Here is a 20700-nt window from a genome sequence, read left to right as displayed (position 1 = left end):
TATGACAAGATCTATGTAAGATTTGACGCTGGCATTGTATACCTATAAGACGACACCGACTCCGGTGTCAAATTTGATCATACTCGAAATGTATTGAAGGATTTTCATCAAATCTACCATTTCGGCGCACAATTTCAAAACATGAGTAGCCGCGTCTCGAGTGTTAGGATACTTGAGAACAATGAAAAAAAAGCAAATAAAATAATAAGCATATACATACTGAAATGAAAATTTCATTCCAATAAATACATTATTAAAAGGTTTTTGATTTTTTTCCTATTAAGTTATACACTAACATTAATATAAGATTTTTTTATTTTTTATTACATTTTATACCAGGAAGGCCTTACAGGTAAACCCCAATGCGCCTTCCTGGTCAATTACAAACAATACAGCATTTTTATTATACAAGTCGCTGAATTACGAGACACTGAAAAACTCGCAAAATAACGAGACGTCTATGAATTGTACATAAATTTTATTGTACATTAATCATACTCAAATAGTGGTGACATAGTAGGTAGGAAGGATTTTAGCCAATTTTTAATCGGGAACCGTTTCAACAATGAAATCTGCTGGCTAATAATACTATATTATTATACATTATAAATATTATTTTATATATATTATTATACATTATAAATAAAGTCCCCGGAGGCGAAGTCCCCGGGGGCAAAGTCCCGAGCGGCGCCGGAGGCGAAGACCCTGGATGGTGCCGGGGGGGGGGGGGGGCACCGGATTCTGGTATACATATAATTTCGAAAGAGACTTAGTATATATGTTTGTTTGTTCGTGACAGTCAAATTTATTAAATAACAAATGAATATTCAAATAAATGTATACAAAATGAAACTATTCAAATAAATTTAATAAAATGTTTACTATTAGATTAGTCATGTTTAAGCGGTTTATATTACAAATACCGAGCGAAGCCGGGTAAAACCACTAGTAAATTTATATATACATAGATGTGTATTTTTTTTAATGTACAAGACACCCGTGAAAGCGATTTCATTTCCGCAAAAACTCCTAACATACGAATCATACTATAACTCAAAGGTTTCCATAGAAAGACTAAAAATTATACATATGTACTTAAATTATACTTAATTTTAGTATAATAGTGTTCGCAGTAAGCATATATGTATACATATGTATGTATATATAACGGACAATAGTTTTATGTACTCAATAAGAAAAGTCGAATCCAACTTCAGTCGGAGGAGGAGCAGGAGTTTCGCCCCGGGTCTGGACTATTAAATTTAGTGCGAAGTCGCCCGTAATTAAGATCAATATTTGTGCAAATTCTCAAGTCGATTACACTTTCTCTGCTAGACGAAATGACTAATATTCGTAACGTCGCGACTACACGTCGCCGTAGAAAGTGTCTGCGTACGCCGTGACCCAGACAGACCTTGACACACAAAGATCAACCTGACTCGGAATCAACACCGACAGAGATAGACGCAGACCCCCACTCGCAATCAATTTCGTTCCCCTTCGAATTTTACCGACGATTCCACCGTCCGAGTAAAGGTTAAGCATTTCGATCATTGTGTTGTCCCAGAGTAAGAATGAACGAGTGGAGGAAAAAAAAACACGAAATAATTAGAGAATAATTCAATTCGTATATTTTCATCCGAGCGGATGGAGGCATTTTGCCAAGCTTTTGATAGTCGCAAAGAATTGACGACTGACTCATTTTTTTTCACTCATCACTTTTAAGCGTGTTACAAAAAAATAATATGAATGTACGAAATGAGTCCGTCATTTTTGCGGTACGGTGCATTTTTTTTGCAACATCGCTACCGGTGACTTTATGACGATATTGATAGAGTGCCAAAACTGTCTTCAAACAAGGTAAGTCTACTGATCGAAAATGGTATACGGACTCCAAAGGTCACATGTGTTGAAGTGGTACGTACCCATTTGACTAAGTTTACTTTATTGTTCCTCAAATTTTTGTTTTCTAATATCGTACATATTTTTCAGACCACATACTTACACGTCAAATATATTTAAAAAAAAAAAATTGGACATCACTAGAACCGTGTTGGATCTTTTTGCCTAACACTTAACCATCAGAAGATAGTTTAACTACATACATATGTACTTCATTCGAAAAAATTCAACTGGTAGGAAGAACTGAATTAAACACATTTGTCAATGCCTCACATTAAAACAATAAAAATATCTTATAAATGTTTTAGGCATCGCATAATTCAAATCATCCACAATGCAGTTAGTGGTGTACGTTTTAAATAGACTCACACAACAAGCAGTCTAAATTTGACAAAATTGTCTAAAAGTTGGTAATTCCGAGAGGATTCCTGGGCCCTGGGAAAAAATACTTTCGGGCCCTATGACGATCTTTTAGATGTACATACTTTTACTATGCGAAAAATCTATCAGAACTATTAGAAAAATACCTATTGGTTGGTTGCCTTTTTTTTAATTAATTGAATAAAAAAGTATGATGTAACAGGTATGATTTCCGATACGGGGCCTTTCGAATAGTCGGGGTCCTCGGATTTTATCCCGGCTCCCCCCCCCCCCCCTCGTCGACCATGAGTTTGAATTGGAAATATTGATGAAAATCAGGATCTTCCAAAACGGCTTCATCAAATTTTTCACAAGCCGAACTGAAATTGTGTGTGTCTACTTCCGAGAGGTGAAGTATGTAAGGTCGTTCAGTTGTTGATTTAAGAAGTTTGAGGCAGTGTATGAGCACAACATTCCAAGCATACTAACTTGAACGTCATATTTCAAAATGAAACACCTCTTGAAGATTTGGATCCACTTTTAGAGACACGACACGTCGGTGCAGTAAGTCTTGGACCATTTTTACAAGGCTCTTCTATATTTCACTTCGCTCATTGGTCTGATAACATATTTTATTTTATTATATAAACCCCAATGCGTCTTCCTGGCCAAATGCAAACAATGCAGCCTTTTTTTTATTACAAACACAAGTCACTGAATTACGAGACACTGAAAACTCGAAATTAATGAGACATATATGAATTTTAACTTGTACATATGTACGTTTTATTGTACATTAATCACTGATTATGATTAATAATCATACTCAAATAGTGGTGACATAGTAGGTAGGAAAGTGTTTAGCCAATTTAATCGAGGAACCGTTTCAACAATGAAATCAAACAAATTGGCAAACTCTGATAGGCAACGATCGATCGGGAGTCACAAATATCCAAGCCTGACCAGCAGCATTACAGATAAATTCTTTTCAATCGAGGTCAACTCACGGGATCGAACCCGGCGCCTCTCGTTTTGAAACTTTGCCATTTTGCGCAGTTTGGTCATTTGTAATGTAACAAGTAGACATTCAAAAGCCGTGAAATTTCAGGTAAATAATAAAGAAAGGTCTTGGAACGATGGAAGATTAGGGTGCAACGATATCGTGTCGCCAAAAGTGAACCCAGACCTTATGATGTGCAGAAGGATTACCTTCCGGAACGGATAGTATTGGAGCGGTTCGGAGCAGACTGTCGGCGGATTTGACGAGCCTGGAGTTTGGTTCATGACCTGGCCATGATATGCGAAATACAAGCGAGTCAGAGTCAGAGTCAGGTCAGTTGTGGTCAACCGGTGGAGTGCAGTTATTTATGCGGCGCGGGCGCCCACACGCGAAGGTCAAGGACCCGGGCGTACACACGCGCACGCCCACGTACGAGCACGCGCGTGCGTACGTCAAACATCGAACCGAACGCATCGATTTCGATCCCTAGACAGATCTATCTGCATTTGCTAAAATGCGCGCGCGCGCTCTACATACAGCTAAGACTTTTTGAATGGCACGTGTCTTATTACGTCAACGGGGCGGCAGCCGCCACCGAAATAGCTGTTAAATGAGCGGCAAGAGGGACAGAGAGAGAAAGAGAGAGAGATAGATACCGGCGCGATTCTTCCATCGTCAAATTATACCGCCAATTGACAGCTGCGGACCTGCTCCGGTCTGATGTCTGGTCTGCTGCCGAACCATCGTCTGCTCCGATAAACCTTCACCAGGCACTCCAAACTGAGAGGCGACAAGGGCGCGCACAGCACACTTCACCGCAGAACCTTACCCATACCACTGCACCGCTGCTCTGCTCGGTGCAAGGAGTTCGTGCTCGACATGCCAAGATCTTCACACGTAGCAGTGACAATGATATCTGGCAGTAGGACAAACGTCAGAATACACAGTTGCATCGGGTTTCTTAAATAACTATGAGTACACTCCGAGAATTTATCATTTCTAGAATAATAACGATAGTGCAGATAATTCTTTCAAAAGATAGCAATATGAAATGAGATATAGCGCACAATGTTTTAAGTGCTAGCTTCTATGGGTAAGATTCGGAGCAGAAGCGTCATTGAAGTGATTTTACGCCGGCACAAAACTAATCAAGAAAGTTTCCCTTTTACTGTGTAGTCTCTCACACACCGATTTTTAAGAACATTGTTTTGGAAGATGTGGGAATTTTATAAACGAATTTTTTTTCAAATGTTGTATTTTCAATATTTCCTCAAATGCAGGGCAGTCGGAGCAGTCGAAATCGGAGTCGTAAAAAAAAATCAACCGACTCTGACTCCTTTTTATTTATTTTTTAATTAATAACATTACGGTATGCATCAACTAGTCTCCAATTTTATCGAAGTGAATCAACTAATAAATTGAAATTTAATAATTTCTTTAACAAAATCATGAATTTAAATCAAATCGTTGAATTGAACATATTTTATGTGTTCTGGCCAAAGCCGATTGTTTCCTCCATTTCATACTTCTTTAATTCTCATTTTTTTTTATTAAATTTATTTATTTACACTATATGTACTAATTTTTTATTTATACCTATTTCATTACCAATAAATAATTCAATATATTTGGTTCAATGTCAATTTTTAAGGACTTTTTTAATTCCTTTAATTTTTTATATTTTGGAAATCGCTATCATTGTTATTGCTAATAATTTTATACGTTGACAAGTCGATCTTCGGTCAAGAAAAGAAAAGTCAAGTCGGAGTCGGTCAATTTTGAACCGACTCCAGGGCCATATGCTTAAATGTACAAAAATGTCAATCTGTACAAAAAAATTGTTTACTTATATTATGAAAAGGCGATTTTGAAGCATTTATTTGAATTCTTTATGAATCTCTGGGCTTATCTTTGGAGCTGGAGATAATTTCGCCAAAGTATGAAAGGCTGATAGATAGCCTTAGAGGTGAATAATATTTCACAATTCTGTTTATATATACGTATATATATAGAATCATGATACAATCAAATGCATACTTTTTCCATAGGTTAAATTTTCAAAATCAGCCAAGATTTGAGGGCGCCAAAAACGAATATACTTCTGTGTTTTTGAAATTCAATAAACAACCATTATTACAAAGTGAACAGTACCAAAATTTGAGCTAGTTTAATACTGCCCACTGCATATATTTTCCATTGGAGGGAAGGAGTTAACGTTATTTTATTACGGATTCACGATGCTTTCATAACATTGAGCCTGAAACCATTTTGGTTGTGGCAATGAGCATAGAAATGCAGCTAAATCAAATACAGTGAATGGCCCTCAACTGTGTAGACAGTCGACCATTTTAGAGTGAAGGCTGATGATTTCACATTTGACAATCACATTCGCACAATTTATCAAATTCAAAGCAAAGGTGTCAATTGAACCGGTGCGGCACGTAATAACGCTTGAGAGTCCCTGGGGCGACGTCTACGGCCAAAAACGAGTCCGGCTGCTTAAAAATTAAGCTGCATAAATTAGCGCGTCGGACCCTGATACCACACGGTACACGTATTACGTAAAGGAGTTGATAGGTGATCATCGAGCAGAATCTCTTTGAGCTAACTCTCTCAGCTGTAAAAGTATGCAAAATTTAGGCTCAAGAACAGTTTATGCAAGATGCGGCGAAGGCCACGAGAGCCGAACACGAGAACTTCTTTGTACACACGGTCGATATGTATGTATGTGTACGTGGGCAGTTCAGTGAACCCTTCAGTGGCGTATTGTGTGGTATCAAATTTCGTCGACTGAAGAATCGACAATTGCGAAAATCAAACATAACTTTTGATTGGCCGTGTTTTTTAATCGAATTGGCGAGGTTACGAACCGGTAGTGTAGAAACGGGGTCAAGTTCATATGCAAAACCGCAGCGTCAAACTATTTTTTTCTTTTATTTTACTTTTCAGCGGATGGAATTGTGTTCCTAACATGGGAGTGTTACTCGACGTGGGTGAATGCGATTCGGGTATGGTTGAGGAAAAGTCGACGGGTATGAGGGGTGTCGCGAGTGGTGATAAAAATTTTGGCTGATGAAAGGCGAATGCGTGTGGGAGGAGAGGGATCATCGTCGGTAGGAGGAGGCGGTGTTGCAGGTGGGGTTGAACGACCTGCAGTGCAGCCGTCGCGCACTTTGTATGCAAATTGAAGTCGGCGACAGGGCGAGCTTCCTCGCCACCGGGCCCCTGTGCTAATTGCCTGCAAATGCTAACCGTGAAAGCCTCCTCCTTCCTAGTGAGAAGATAAGATGTCGATCGTGACATACATTCATTCAATTACTGACGCACTTCGTCACATTTAATACTTGTCGCGATTTCAAGTCCCCTTTCAATAAGAAGGACATCGTCTTATTTCATTAAGTTTCCCATTTTTTCTGGGCTTGGAATCTATGGTAAGCAAAAATCTTCAGACTGACAGATAAATGACAAGTTCAATGATCAAAAAAAAAGTGCACGACTATTTTTGTAATTTTGAAAAAATTACTTCATGAAAATGTATTATTTTCACGATTCCTACTATGTAGTAAAGCCTCTAAAAATGTACTTAATGTATAAACAATTGAAATAAATAAAATAAAATATTTGTTTGCTATGCATTTAAAAAAATGCCTTCGTGAAGTGAAAGCAGTGTACAAAATATATTTTATTTTCAATCGTTATAATTTCCATTTTAACTATGTTCATATTGGGTCTAATTCTAAACACGAGAATATAAAATATAAAATAGTGATGATTTAGTATTAATGCTGTCAGAAACAAATACATTCGAGCTCAGTTGTTTTTATTACTTCTAAAAGTGGTATAGGATCTACGAGATATGCACTTAATTAAAATAAATTAAAAATTTAAATAAAACAGAAGCGGAAACGATAAAAACAATGCGTAACCATTTCTCTTGAAACACTGATTTGCGTTGAAAGGACAATTTCGTATTTTTTTTAAATAATTAACAACGTAAGGAAGAGAAAGTAGAGTGAAAAATATATGTAGAAGAATTCCTAGTAACATTCGAGGCAGCTAGTGGCTGTTTCATAATCCAAGTATTTTCTGTAGAAAGCATTTTTTACGAGTGGCCTTATATATTTGTCCACGGCTGTACAAATGTACTTTATACGGGAAATAAACGAAAATGTAATAAATGTTGTTTGCCAATTATGTAGAATGTGGAAGATTTAGATAAAATTATCAAATTCCAATACAGATATTATGTAAACATAAGAACTTGACAATAAAAAACAATGTTAAAATCTTCACCAAGTTCGCATGTATACCTATTTTTGTACTATAGTAGAATGAGAACAGAAACGAAAGTGAGAACTGTCATTTTAAACGTCAGATTCAAACTTTCGCCGGGTAGCAGTGTAGGGGAAGGAAAGTCGACGAAAAAAAGAAGAAAATCTTAAAATAGCACGTTTATGATAATAATAGCATTTTATTTTGAGCAACGTCGGTAACAAACAAGACTAATTTTAGTCACGTATTATTAAAAAGTATGAACAATAAAAACAATGCGTAACCATTTCTCTTGAAACACTGGTTTGCATTAAAAGGACAATTTTGTATTTTTTTTAAATAATAAACAATCCAAGGCAGAGAAAGTAGAGTGTAAATATAGAAGAATTCTTAGTAATATTCGAGGCAACTAGTCGCTATTTCATAATCGGTATTTTCTGTAGAAAGCATTTTTTACAAGTGGTTTTATATATTTGTCCACGGCTCCACATATGTATATACTTTAGACGGGAAATAAATGAAAATTTAATAAGTGCTGTTTGCTAATTAGAATGTGGAAGATTAAGATAAAATAATCAAATTCCAACACAGATATTATGTAAACATAAGAACTTGACAATAAAAAACAATGTTAAAATCTTCACCTAGTTCGCATGTATACCCATTTTTTTACTATAGTAGAAATAGAACAGAAACGAAAGAGAGATCTGTCATTTTAAACGTCAGATTCAAACTTTCGCCGGGTAGCTGTCTGTGTAGGGGAAGGAAAGTCGACGAAGAAAAGAAGAAAATCTTAAAATAGCACGTTTATGATAATAATAGCATTTTATTTTGAGCAACGTCGGTAACAAACAAGACTAATTTTAGTCACGTACATATTATAAAATCGCAGGTTGTTAAGTAGCAAACCAATATTAGCAATTAGTTACATATAAACGGACACATTACACACGTAGACAGTGTATATTTAGTTAGTCAGTGCTTTTATTAAAAGATTAAACAGAGCGTTCGATTTAATCGACGTAAGTGTGTGTGACGATCGACACCATTACTGAAAAACAGAATTTAACAGTTTCAGACATACATTATGTATGACAGTTACTGTTGTGTCGACGTTCAAGGTGCACACACAGACCCGTCATTAATTGGAACGATTCGTTTGCAATTTCCAACTAGATCTGCATACATATATTCTTTCGATCAGGTGCAATTCATGGATATTTGGAGCATCTGTTGTAAATGTAATTATATGCGCATAATAATTTCGGATATATGTCGGCGGGTTATGTACGACGACCACCTGTGTGCCCTGAAACGGCAATTGCACCTGCACTTTGTAACTGAACGTACATATGTCTGTCCGTCTCCAGTTGTTTTTATACTTCTGAACACAACCCCTTTTTTGTGGAATTTCATTTTGGGCTTAGTATGTTTCCTTAATCCTTAACGGGTCAACGAATTTCACCTTTCACGGAGTCATAATAATACATCGTACATTTATTTACTCTTGGGAAATTTCGACCTACAGTAGAGGACACGAGATTCCAAGTAATGTTAACACCGGAGAGACTCTCCTTACATAATATAATATATCTATTGTTCAACTCAATTTAATATTGAGATATTTTTTGAGTGCCACAAAACTTTATGTCAAATATGTAGGGTACGTCTATGTAAAATGTATAATTGCACAATTTCAAATAAAATATTGGTATCATCGACAGTATGGAATAGCGCAAAATTTAACTGACGCAGAAACCAAGGAAGTGATAAAACCAGTTTACATATTACCAGCTTCATCGAGTGGTTAGAAGATTTGTAGTCATTGCAAACCAAGAGCTAAAATATGTATATAGAAACGATTATAATATATTGCCAATTCTAGGAAAACCGCGTGGTTTTCCGTGAATTCGTTGATAATATTATACATATTTAAGATCCAAAATATTCTCGCATGTGGCAGACATTAAATAATTTTTGCTGAAATTTTAAGCATATTACTTTGGATTGATTGATGGCAACGATGACTGGAAGCCGTATAGAAAATTAATCGTCGTTTTCAAAGTTACAAACGTGTATCCAAAACATAACACAAAAAAAGGGTAAGAGATAATAATAAAAATAATAAATTTTAATTCAAATTATACAAAAGCTATCCCATGCAAAATACAAATAAATAAAAATTAAAAAATACAAATAATATGCCATCAAAATTTATGGTGGCCGATGAAGATAAATTACTGTATGTAGATACCAATTTATATAAATTGTAATTTATTTATCGAAAAAAAAATGTAAACTTGTACTTAAAAGGCTTAAAGCGCAAACACAGTGGTATGCGGCACGTGTTTTTTTACAGGTAACTAACTATGCACATGTAAAAACAACAATAGCACGCCTGATCTATGCTATGGAAATCCAGGGCCAAACTCACTCCCTGGATTGTTTTTAGTTATATTTTATCCTTGTATTACCATAGGTTTGATAATGATAGAGGAAATTATAAGATTAACTGGCCAGACCTTGGTTTGTCGAGGTCGGTCGTTTCATATCAGAATTTGTCAATTTTTCTGATTTGAAACGATTCCTGTAAAAATTGGCTTTCTTATTCAATTTTCTATTGCGAAAAACCTCGAGTTATTATTATCTCTTAGGTTTCGACAGATTTTCTCCATAGATGTCTCTATGGATGATTATTGATATATAAATATTTCGTATCGTTACATAATAAATCATGTTATTATTCGTATTGTTTACGATGTTTATATTAATATCTGACACATAGATGTCACATGTTATTTCGATTTGTTTGTATGTTTAATTATGTATTTAATAATATATGTATTATATGATGTATCGATTCTTAATCTGTTTAGCACATTCGCCGCTTTGGAGCAATCTGTAAGGCGAATGTGCATGATTAATTGAAAAATGAAAAATAAAATAAATAAAACTGTAACATTTAGCATGTACGGTTTATATTAGACAGAACATCTTAGTTGACTTATTATATTTTTATTCCTTATGCATTAAATACAAATGAAATTAGATTTGAGTCTTCGAGATCTAGTCTGAATTTAAAATGCAGGCGTTCATATCGTAGTATAATTTCCACGGTACAAAAGTCGTATTCGACATGTAGATACTTACATACATACATATGTATATATGTACTGTATAATATAGTGAGTATAGTGGCCGAATATGAATTGTAAATAGTCGTGAGCGGGTTGAGTACCCCTGAGGCAGGCGTCTGCCTCGGGTCAGGTTTGTTTTTGTTATAAAAAGCGGCGGCTGCGGGGCGGGACGGAGGGGTGGGTGAGAGGGTCGTGCGGAGAGGGGGGAGGAGACGGCAGACGACCGTCAGACGGCAGCGGAGGGAGGCGGGGGCGTGGGGGAGAAGGGGTCGACTGGCAGGAAGTCGGCGCAGACGGGCTTCGTAGTTCGTCCGTAGCGCTCGTGGCCAAACGCCGAATTACACCGAGATGTTCGCGTTCGATAATAACCAACCACTCCGCCGAGATGCAAAGAGCTCCGTCCACTCCAGAAAATAGATGAATTTCCCTGCGTAGAGCTTCTTTCTGTTCGCGAGGGTACGGAAAAATGTCGCCTTTATAATATACATACATACATACATACATACATACATACGCATTGCAATGATGTTAACAATGTTAAATAGTATAGCAAGAATTACCTATGTATGTATGTAATGGCAATTAGTTGACCACACGACTTACAGTCGTTAAGAGTATAGTTATAACTAGAGGTAGGATAGTTACAGTGCTATCCATTGTTCGGCAAACCTTTAACAATGCATTTACAACCTTTGAACAATACACGGCCCCCTCAGGCTCCGGTGACTAGTTATAACGCTAGAATTATGAAATCCGAAAAATAGCAATATTAGATCATAGTACACACACGTTCATAAAAGGAAAATTATCTATGTATGTATGTACGTATTAGCCAGCAGTATGGTTCGGTGGTTGCGTTTATGTTTAGCACCGATAGATTACTGGGTTCGATTCCGTGCTAATCTTTAATACTGCTGGTCAGACTTGGATATCTGTGACTCCAAATTGATCGTTTCCTATCAGAATTTATCTGATTTCATTGTTGAAAGAGTTCCTCCATCAAATTGGCAAAAACCATCCTACCCTACCCACTATGTCACAAATATCTGAATTTGATTTATGTTCAAGTCTAATTCCATAGATGTCTATGGATTAATTAATTGTTAATTTTGTGTTCTTCAGTCTCTCGAAATACAGCGATTTATGTAATAAAAAAATCTATAATGTTTGTAATTAATTGTCTAGGAAGGCGCATTGGGGTTTACCTGTTAGGCCTTCTTGGTATATACATATTTATGTAAAAGTAAAATAAAATTTGTATATAGTAAAAACAAAATTTCATCTATTGTTACTACGTACATATATAAATTAAAAATATAAGTCAATAGGGCTTATTATTATTATAAACATTTATTATGTGTGTAGATAAATAATGGTTGTAATTACAGCGACCATATTTTTCTGGAGAAAATAAAGGACATATAGAGAATCGTTTTATAACTTAAAAATTTGCTTTATAAGTTTTTAGCATCATATCAAAAATTGATATTTAAATGACATTAATTTAGATTTTTTTTCACTAGACTGAACTTTTTTAAATAACGCAGCCTCTTGTTTTAAAAAATGTAGACAACTCACTCCGAAATTCCATTTGGTATAAATGCATGCTTCTAATGTGTCTATTTTTAATTGGTCCATATATTGTTCACATGTGAAAATAATCGTTAAATGGGGGATAAGATTCAGGGAGACATAAGGAAAATTCAACGGTTTTGAAAATGTTTCGAAAAAAAACTTTTTTATCTGTGAAATATTCAAAAATTTCAATCCACCTATGTATGTACATATGTACATATGTAGTATGTATGTTGACAGGACTTGTCATTTTGTCGCCATTCTACGATCTTTTCATTCGTGACATAACTTTTAATACACGAAACTTCATCAAATAATTTGCCGTCAAGTATATTTAAGGACCAGAACTACAAATAAATAAATAGCTTTCCTCGATCTTCATCCACAGGGGGATTCTCGTAATAGGACCCATTAAAATACTTCCATTCAGGCGAAACATTTTTGTCTCAGTTATTTAAATAATCATACAAGCTTGATAAATTTATGAATATGTATTTATATCTTAATTTTATTTATATATTTGAATATTTTAGCGTTAATATTTTTAGCGATAGTCGATGTTAGAAAATAAAGAACAAAAGGGCAATTTTATAAAATAAATAAATCTAAAGGAATGAACAGTGAAATTAAGGACGTATGGTCAGCGTAGTTATAATACTTTAAAGATGCATGTTTTCTATCTGAAACAAAGCCTATTAGTCCAGGTCAAACATGAAATGATTTCTTATCTTTACACACAATATTCTAATTTTGTATTTGGTTAGCCTTGAAAATAACCATAGTAGTATTAAATAACGAAATTCTAAATATATTATATTACGACAGTAGTTCTACCTTCTATTGTATTCCATTCACCATAGAAGACACACAGTTCGTGACCTTTTCATGTTAAAATTGGACCAAAAGTTGCCCAAATTACCCTCATAATGATTTCCCACCGGCTTTAGTATAACCCTCTCATCCCCTTCTGATTACATCGAAGGGGAAACGTATCACCCCTAATTTAATAACCTAAATGTAAAAACGAGTAAATATCAACTTGTTTATCTAAAAGTAGATAGGTAGGAGTTATATGCAAAAAATAATTACGCTCTTCTCTAAACCATAAATTGCATTTAAACCACAAACTATGTAAATCTTACTAGATTAAATTGATTGAGGTCGACTTTTATCAGTGTAAATGATTATAAATATTTATATAAATAATTTCCTCGATAAGCAACTGTTTAGTTGCTAATTGATATTACAAACATAAAATTATTATCAATTAAAATATACAATATAATACGGCATTTATGCATTAACAAAACTCGAGTAAAATTTCCCAGAATGGCGTAGATAATTTGTAAAAAAAAAATGAAATTTGCATATCATTCGCTTATCAGCCAGACGGTTTTGCGATAAGATAACATTAAAATAGAAAAATTGTCGTCTCGTCACCGCGACAAACTGGTGTGTCAATTATACGCGTAAATATGTATAACGTTTATCATGCAGATAAATTATAAATATTCTGCAAAAACAGAAACGAATGTCGGCGAAAGTTTCGACTCGGCATTTTATTATGATATTATTATGCAATACGTGCATAATATGCATGTAGATGATGTTGTGACAAAACTTGTCTAGTGGCAATTATCTAATATTTATACAGATGTCCGATTAATAGTCAGTGTCAACAAAAATTGAACCCACATTACGAAATACCACAGTATAAATATAATAAATTATGTATGTAAAATGCATAGAATATATGTACCTGCATACCTACACACATACTCATGCCTATAATAAAAATTTCAAATACATATACACAAGTATATATGTAGGTATAATGTACATAAGACATATTTCGTGACAAAAGTATAGCAGCAAAATAAATTCAACGTTTCATAATAAATATTCGTACTTATGTTTATGAGGAAAAAGCGAGTTTTTCGCACGTCATAATCGCGGAACGGGTTTTCTCACCCCTTCAAACCCACTTTCTTTTCAATTTGGGTTCTCATTCGAAGCGAAATTTTAGACATAAATAACTCGAGAAGCCACAACGAAGCTTTAAATTCACCACAAAATGTTTTTCACTGTACTTACACTTACATATGTATGTACATACATACATAAATACAGAATGTATACACACCCGCAGGTATAAATGCCAAAAAAAAAAAAAAAACCTTTTATGTATCCATTATGAACGGAATTCTTTATCTGCGATAAAATTCGGTGCATATGTACATATGTGAAAGCGTGGAATTTTTTACTTCTATTCTCATCCAAAGTATCGTTTTGTAAAATCGTCTAAACTCTTAACTGTTGATGGTTTCGACAAACAATTAAAATAACCCGAATTCTTCACTAATGTTTGGTGTCACTCAAACGAAGTATTTGTGTACCAAAAACGTTCCGTGTATAATATCTGTTCTAAAAGCACACTCTTTCGAATAAGATCGATGTTGTTTTTACTATAAAATTACACATGTGCCGAAACTTTTCATTATTATAATTACTAAAATGCTAATTTTATATGTAACGTGAATTACTACATAATGTTTAATGTAAATCATATTATATTATGAAAATGATGTATTATTTTAAAAGTTCATCGAACTGCTAACATGCCTGCTTTGTTGTAACATGGTTAAAATGAAATATGTAAGCGACTACGCTAAAAAATCAGATTCCATGACAATAATGTACTACTGAAATATGTAGTATTTCTGAGAAAGGACTCCCGACCTCATTACTCTTTGTGAAACGATTTTCTTGGAATTTTCCTTCCCTAGGCTTTGACACAATTTGCAGACTATTCACACAAATAACTCTACACACATTCCAAGTCCATAATCAACCTCTTTTACAGTAATATTCGTAACGACCTTAAGATTCACATGACATGTACTACAAATACGAAATAAGTCTACAGTCTACAATTAATTTTTCAGGTTGGTTTTAGAAAAGACGAAATACTCCATATGAAACGATACTATGTATGTATATAATACATGTATTCAGAAAAATGATTTAAAAGAAAATTGTCAAAAATATAAGTACATAAATCCGACGTTATTCACAAATCCTTCGATTTATCGGAACCAGACGTGGCAGATTTATTTCATACAGCACTAATATGATACTCGAGTACGTCAGAACATTTTTCTCTATTATTATGTTTCATGTACAGATTCCAAATGACATTATTCATAGCTACATACATACATACATACGAATAAATATTATATTACACGCGACCAGTTTTAGCATTAAATTTTAGAGCACGCCTCATGCAGATAGATGTAAACATTTAGTCGAGGTTTACGAATCGAGTTCTGTTGTATAATTTAGTGCTACTTGACTAAACAAACGGTTGGATGCAAGAAAATTTGACCCCGTCACGAAACGCGTACTAAAAAATAGAAATAATATATATATGTACATATATATTTTATAGTAAAAACGAAGCATTATTTTTTAAACCGAAAATTACAGGGTTCAAATCATGTAATGTGTTTATCGATTATTCCAACGGCTGAAAATTTTCAGAATTATAATTGGCCATTATCCGACCTAATTGCGCAAATATATGTATGTACGTACAGTAAAACTGCCTTGAATATAGTTTTTCTTTTAGGTATCTTAAGGAAACGATCTGTCTGTCGTACGGTTGCTAGTTACGATATTCAAATTTTAGTTACCAATTTTATTATATCTATTTATTTTTATTACATACATCATACATATGTATGTACATGCCATGGCAGTAATTACCTAAAGGCGAAATATATAGTTAGATTACATTTTAACATAACTTCTAACAATTTTTCTAACATAACACGACATAATCAACATGAACAATTTTTTTCATACACAGCAAATTTGCGAGAAATATGTTATGTGCATGGCACATTTTTATAAGATTCAACAAATTCGTGATGATAATAATTCAAATTGAAGGGTAGAATACCGATATATCGGATCCGTCACAGCAATTGAGCTTGAAAAATCGAAAAATCCTAGCAGAAGACGGTCGTCTGTGTTTTAATAACCACAAGATCTTGCCAGCAGTGAATTTGGCCGGGACCTGAACCCACAACCTCTCTACTGATAAGAAATAGCTCTACCAGCGCACTACGCTATTTTATCTTGGTTAGCCAATTCGTATCTGAAAAAAAATTAAATGCAATTCTAAGAAAAAAAAACTAGGCTGTTGTTAACAAAATATTTGCAATCATCGCAATAAGACGTCTGGTCCATTGTTTAATGTTAAAAGTCCTTGAAAATATGTTATCTACTGTTTACCAGTTTTTCGCAACAATAAATTGTCGCGATTATCGCTACGATAAATTGCCCAACCCATTTGCTCGGTATGTATGGTCACTTTTCAGAAAGAAGGCAAGGTGAAATCCATGGAGGAATGACCTAAACATTTTATTCAATTTATTTGAATAGTTTTATTTTATTTGAATATTTGTTTTTTTTTTTATTAAATTGAACGTCACGAATTCTACGAACCAATAATAGTTGCATAGTTACATACAAAGTCTCTTTCGGAATTATATATTCGATTTCGCAAATATTTAAGCAAGAAAGAAGAAATTTTAAAATTCATTTTCTTATTTACTTTACGAATACATAACAACGTGAATATATATTATGCGCAAAAATGTACTTAAAATTGTTTTATTTCATATTTTTTAAAAATGTTAGGGGGCCAACGCCACTGGTTCGTATAGATGTTTACAATTAATTATTGGTCACCGATATAATTTCAACATAAACATAATTGTTTTCAATAAATTCAAAACCTGTCATATAGAATTTTAAACACGCCGTTGTAAGATGAAATCACCATAGGTATTTGAACTTAAAAGAAGCATTTTTACAAGGTTTGTTTTTAATAGTAGTGTGAGGAGGCATACATACATACATTCAGTGGTTGAAATTTACACGAACCTAATTTATCTACCACTATCTGATCATTGGAGTTCACAAGCAAATTTATGAAAACCTCTACATATGCACATATGTATGTACATACATAGATAGAGCCTTCGCCGAATAACAAAAGCGCGGTATGTAGGTCTTTTGTCGCGTCACTAATTGTCCGGTTGCATAACTGGGGGAGGGCGCAGGGGGTGAATTAGTGGGGTGGATCGGTGAGTGGGTGGTGGGTGGGGTGTGTGGGGTGACCTTCCCGCACGTGCCGGCTGCAGCGCGGTCTAGACGAGCCAAGGTCGGACCCCCCACCCGCTGCACTGTCTCGCCGCACACACACACGCACCCACACCTTTACACACACACCACCTCACTACACCCCCTTCTACCTCACCCGTCCCTACACCTCTCGCTACACACCCCCCCTTCCCCCTGTACCACGGATCGATGCGGTGAGAGGTGGGGGGGGGAGGTGGGGGGAGTTTAGGCAAGCGCGAGACGCATCCGCAAGCGCGCCGAACGCCGCACTGGGGACCAAACGACAAACAACACCGGACAGAGACTGGGGCAGACGTTCTCAATTGTTACAGCCTTATTTTTATTTTATTTTTCAGAACTCGGTTGTAAAATCTTCCCTCCCCCCATTGACGTGATTGAGAGCGGTCCAAACTTGGCGAGTAGCCCTGCCGATGAAGGCTTCGGGCCCAAGGTTGAAAGTTGTCCACGTCCTGGTAGAAGTCAACATTTGTTTGGTATTACAGTAGTGAGTATTTTGATCAGATCAGTGGGATCCCATTCGTGGGCTAGCATCAGCTTGGACTAGGACTAGGAGGAGTAGAAGCGAGTAGTTCGTCAAGCCTCGGATTTTCTACATATATACATATGTATGATGGTGCTTACGGACTAAACCAACGACGATTTTGGGCCAACTTTTTAACCAGCAGTAGTGTACAAAATATCGAAATAAAAATTAAATTTTAAAATTGAAATTAAATATCAAAATCAAGCTAAAGAGCGAGATTGAGCTAAAATTAGATCATCGTTGATGTTTTGAATTACAACAATGTTTTGAATTACGACGATAGCGCATTTAAAACCAGAGAAATATTATAATTTCTCTGCGTACGAGCGAAAAAAAATATTGTTAAAGTCGTCACGAGATGTTACTGTATTTCCACTTGGATGATCGATAAAAAAAAACAATTCATAAAAAAACGCGGTGTCGGATGTCGGTGATTTGTCAAAGGGTTTTTTTTCTTTCGTCGAAATAAAATTAATAATCACACATTATCCGATAAATTTTACCTCTGAAATGATTTAATTACTTGATTTATTTCGACGAGAGAAACAATTGAAGAATAAAAAAATCCGTTTGATGTGACCGACAACACCCCGGGTTAGCAAAAATCGTTGGATCACCCATACTAATACATGATATATTCTCAGTAACTGCGCATTACGGGGAAGTAAAATTAATAATTCTTTGATTTTTTTTCGATCTTAGTGCGTATCTTCGTAAGTCAAAACATCTTCGACAAACAAAAGTCGAGGATTACCTGTATGTGATTGTTGATGATCTAATTTTAGGTCAATCTCGAAAATTTATTTAAATTGTGCATGTTCTGTTTTAACTTTCAATATTAATTATTAATTTTAATTTTAATATAATGATTATAATTTTATTTTGATACTTGAATTTAATTTTAATATAATAATAATAGTTTTAATTTTGATATTTAATTTCAATTTTTAAATTAAATTTTTATTTCGATATTTTGTACGCTACTGGTTTTTAAAGTTGGCCTGTGGGCCGTTCGTTGGCTTGGTGCGTACGCACCATGAGACCACGTTGCTTAGTATTGAGTGAACGAGAAGAGAGAGTAACGAAAATCAGTTGTCATTTGAAGACAGGGTAGACAAGTCAAGATTGACAGGACCAAGCATCGGTGGGTAGAAAGCAGGGGAGATTCTCGAAGGAGACACATGTATGTACATACATAGACGGCAGGTAACGTTATGCATAATTTTCGAATGCATACAAATCTTTGAAATCGTTGGACGTTGTAGAGCTTCGATGGCTTTTATAATTTTATGTGACGTTTTACGATCGTGTCGACAGGAATATGACAGTGATGGATATCGTTAAGATATTAGGCCCATATTTAGATGTATACGTGCATTCTGATCAACTAGGAAGGAGTTGACGGAGTATTGGCCGAATAGTCACTTGGCCAATCGGATAATGTACATACATACATATGTATATGAGAAACCGAAGAAATAAAGAGACGTATGAAATTAGGATGGAGTGTATTTGGACGAATAAATGTTGTTTTTAAATCAAAAATGCCACTCTGTCTGAAGAAAAAAGATCTTCGATCAATGCGTTTTGCCAGTGATGACGTATGAATGTGAAACTTGGAAACATTGAACGCCAAGATGATAGACAAGTCCAATGCACTCAAAGAAGTATGGAACGCTGTATACTCGCCGTAGACGAAGCGGAAGTATGCGAAGTATGACAACGGCAATAGATCGAGTAAATATATTGAAATGGCATTGGGCGGGCCATGTGGCTAGAAGAATGGACGAAAGGTGGATAAAATAAGTGCTAGAATGGTACCCGAGAGAATGCAAAAGGGTAAAAGGAAAACCGCAGGGAAGATGGGTAGACGAAATTAGGAAAATGTGTGGGGTCATATGGATGATAGTTGCGCAAAATAGAGACGAATGGAAGCGTGTTGGATAGGCCTTCCTCCAGCAGTGGATGGTGAATGGCTGTAGACGATGATGATGATGATGATATGAGAAAACGCTACGGTAGAAAAAATTGTTACACTCATTTACCAACAAATATCTATTTACGCTCATGGACACCTAATTAAAATACCCTCAGAGTTGTCAAGGCAATAATGATTTGCAAAAAAAAATTAAACAAGTCTATCATGATAGTCATATATGTATGTATATCAATAGGTATGTACACATCTAATTTGTCGTTAGTTTCAATACATTGTAGCTGTCTAAAACATATTAATTAGTACACAATTAATGAATATACATATATAAAACAGTTAGCATTTAAAGTGTTTGCTAAGAACATTATTTTGATTCAACTACATACATATATTATGTTTCTGCATAATATCGGTAAAATATGAACATGACAATGAAAAACTATCCATATATATTACGGGTCTACCTGTCTTGACAGAATTTATTTTTACAGAATGTTAAATTACAGAAAAAGGCGTGGTCAGGGGTGGAGTCAACGAATCCCCCGTCATACCCCCCATACCCCCCCAGTTCGAAAATTAATTAATTAATTCGAAAAATATTTTCCATTCTCCTAGGAGTACACGTACAGGAAGGAGATGGATACGATACGATAAAAATACTACGTGTAGTATTTAAACCATATGTTGTAGTATTTAAACATGCGTAATATTGTCGAAATTGTAAAAGATGGTTGTAGTGCGCAGGTCAGGTTTAGGTGCATCTCTCGCTCTATCGCACACG

General features: G+C 35.1%; 2 protein-coding genes and 1 long non-coding RNA gene across 5 annotated transcripts in view; 2 read left to right on the top strand and 1 right to left on the bottom strand.

Annotated features, from left to right (window-relative positions):
* The window catches only part of LOC143921171 (uncharacterized), an 895047-nt gene that overhangs the window by 445962 nt on the left and 428385 nt on the right, over positions 1 to 20700 (bottom strand). The gene's annotated exons all lie outside the window — the stretch shown is intronic.
* LOC143921164 (uncharacterized) overlaps positions 1 to 20700 on the top strand; it is a 754379-nt gene that overhangs the window by 306412 nt on the left and 427267 nt on the right. The gene's annotated exons all lie outside the window — the stretch shown is intronic.
* The window catches only part of LOC143921169 (uncharacterized), a 194605-nt gene continuing 184865 nt past the window's right edge, over positions 10961 to 20700 (top strand). For 2 of the 3 annotated variants that reach the window (XM_077444340.1, XM_077444339.1), the window contains exon 1: positions 10961 to 11127. The gene's annotated coding sequence lies outside the window, so the exon portion shown is untranslated. Of the gene's footprint in view, positions 11128 to 17795; positions 17945 to 20700 lie in introns of all 3 variants that reach the window. The other variant, XM_077444341.1, reaches the window with a different exon arrangement.

Source organism: Arctopsyche grandis, chromosome 13, assembly GCF_051622035.1.
Source record: "Arctopsyche grandis isolate Sample6627 chromosome 13, ASM5162203v2, whole genome shotgun sequence".
Classification (NCBI taxonomy): domain Eukaryota; kingdom Metazoa; phylum Arthropoda; class Insecta; order Trichoptera; family Hydropsychidae; genus Arctopsyche; species Arctopsyche grandis.
The sequence above is the reverse complement of the archived record's forward strand: the minus strand, read 5'-3'. Positions and strand labels throughout refer to the sequence as shown.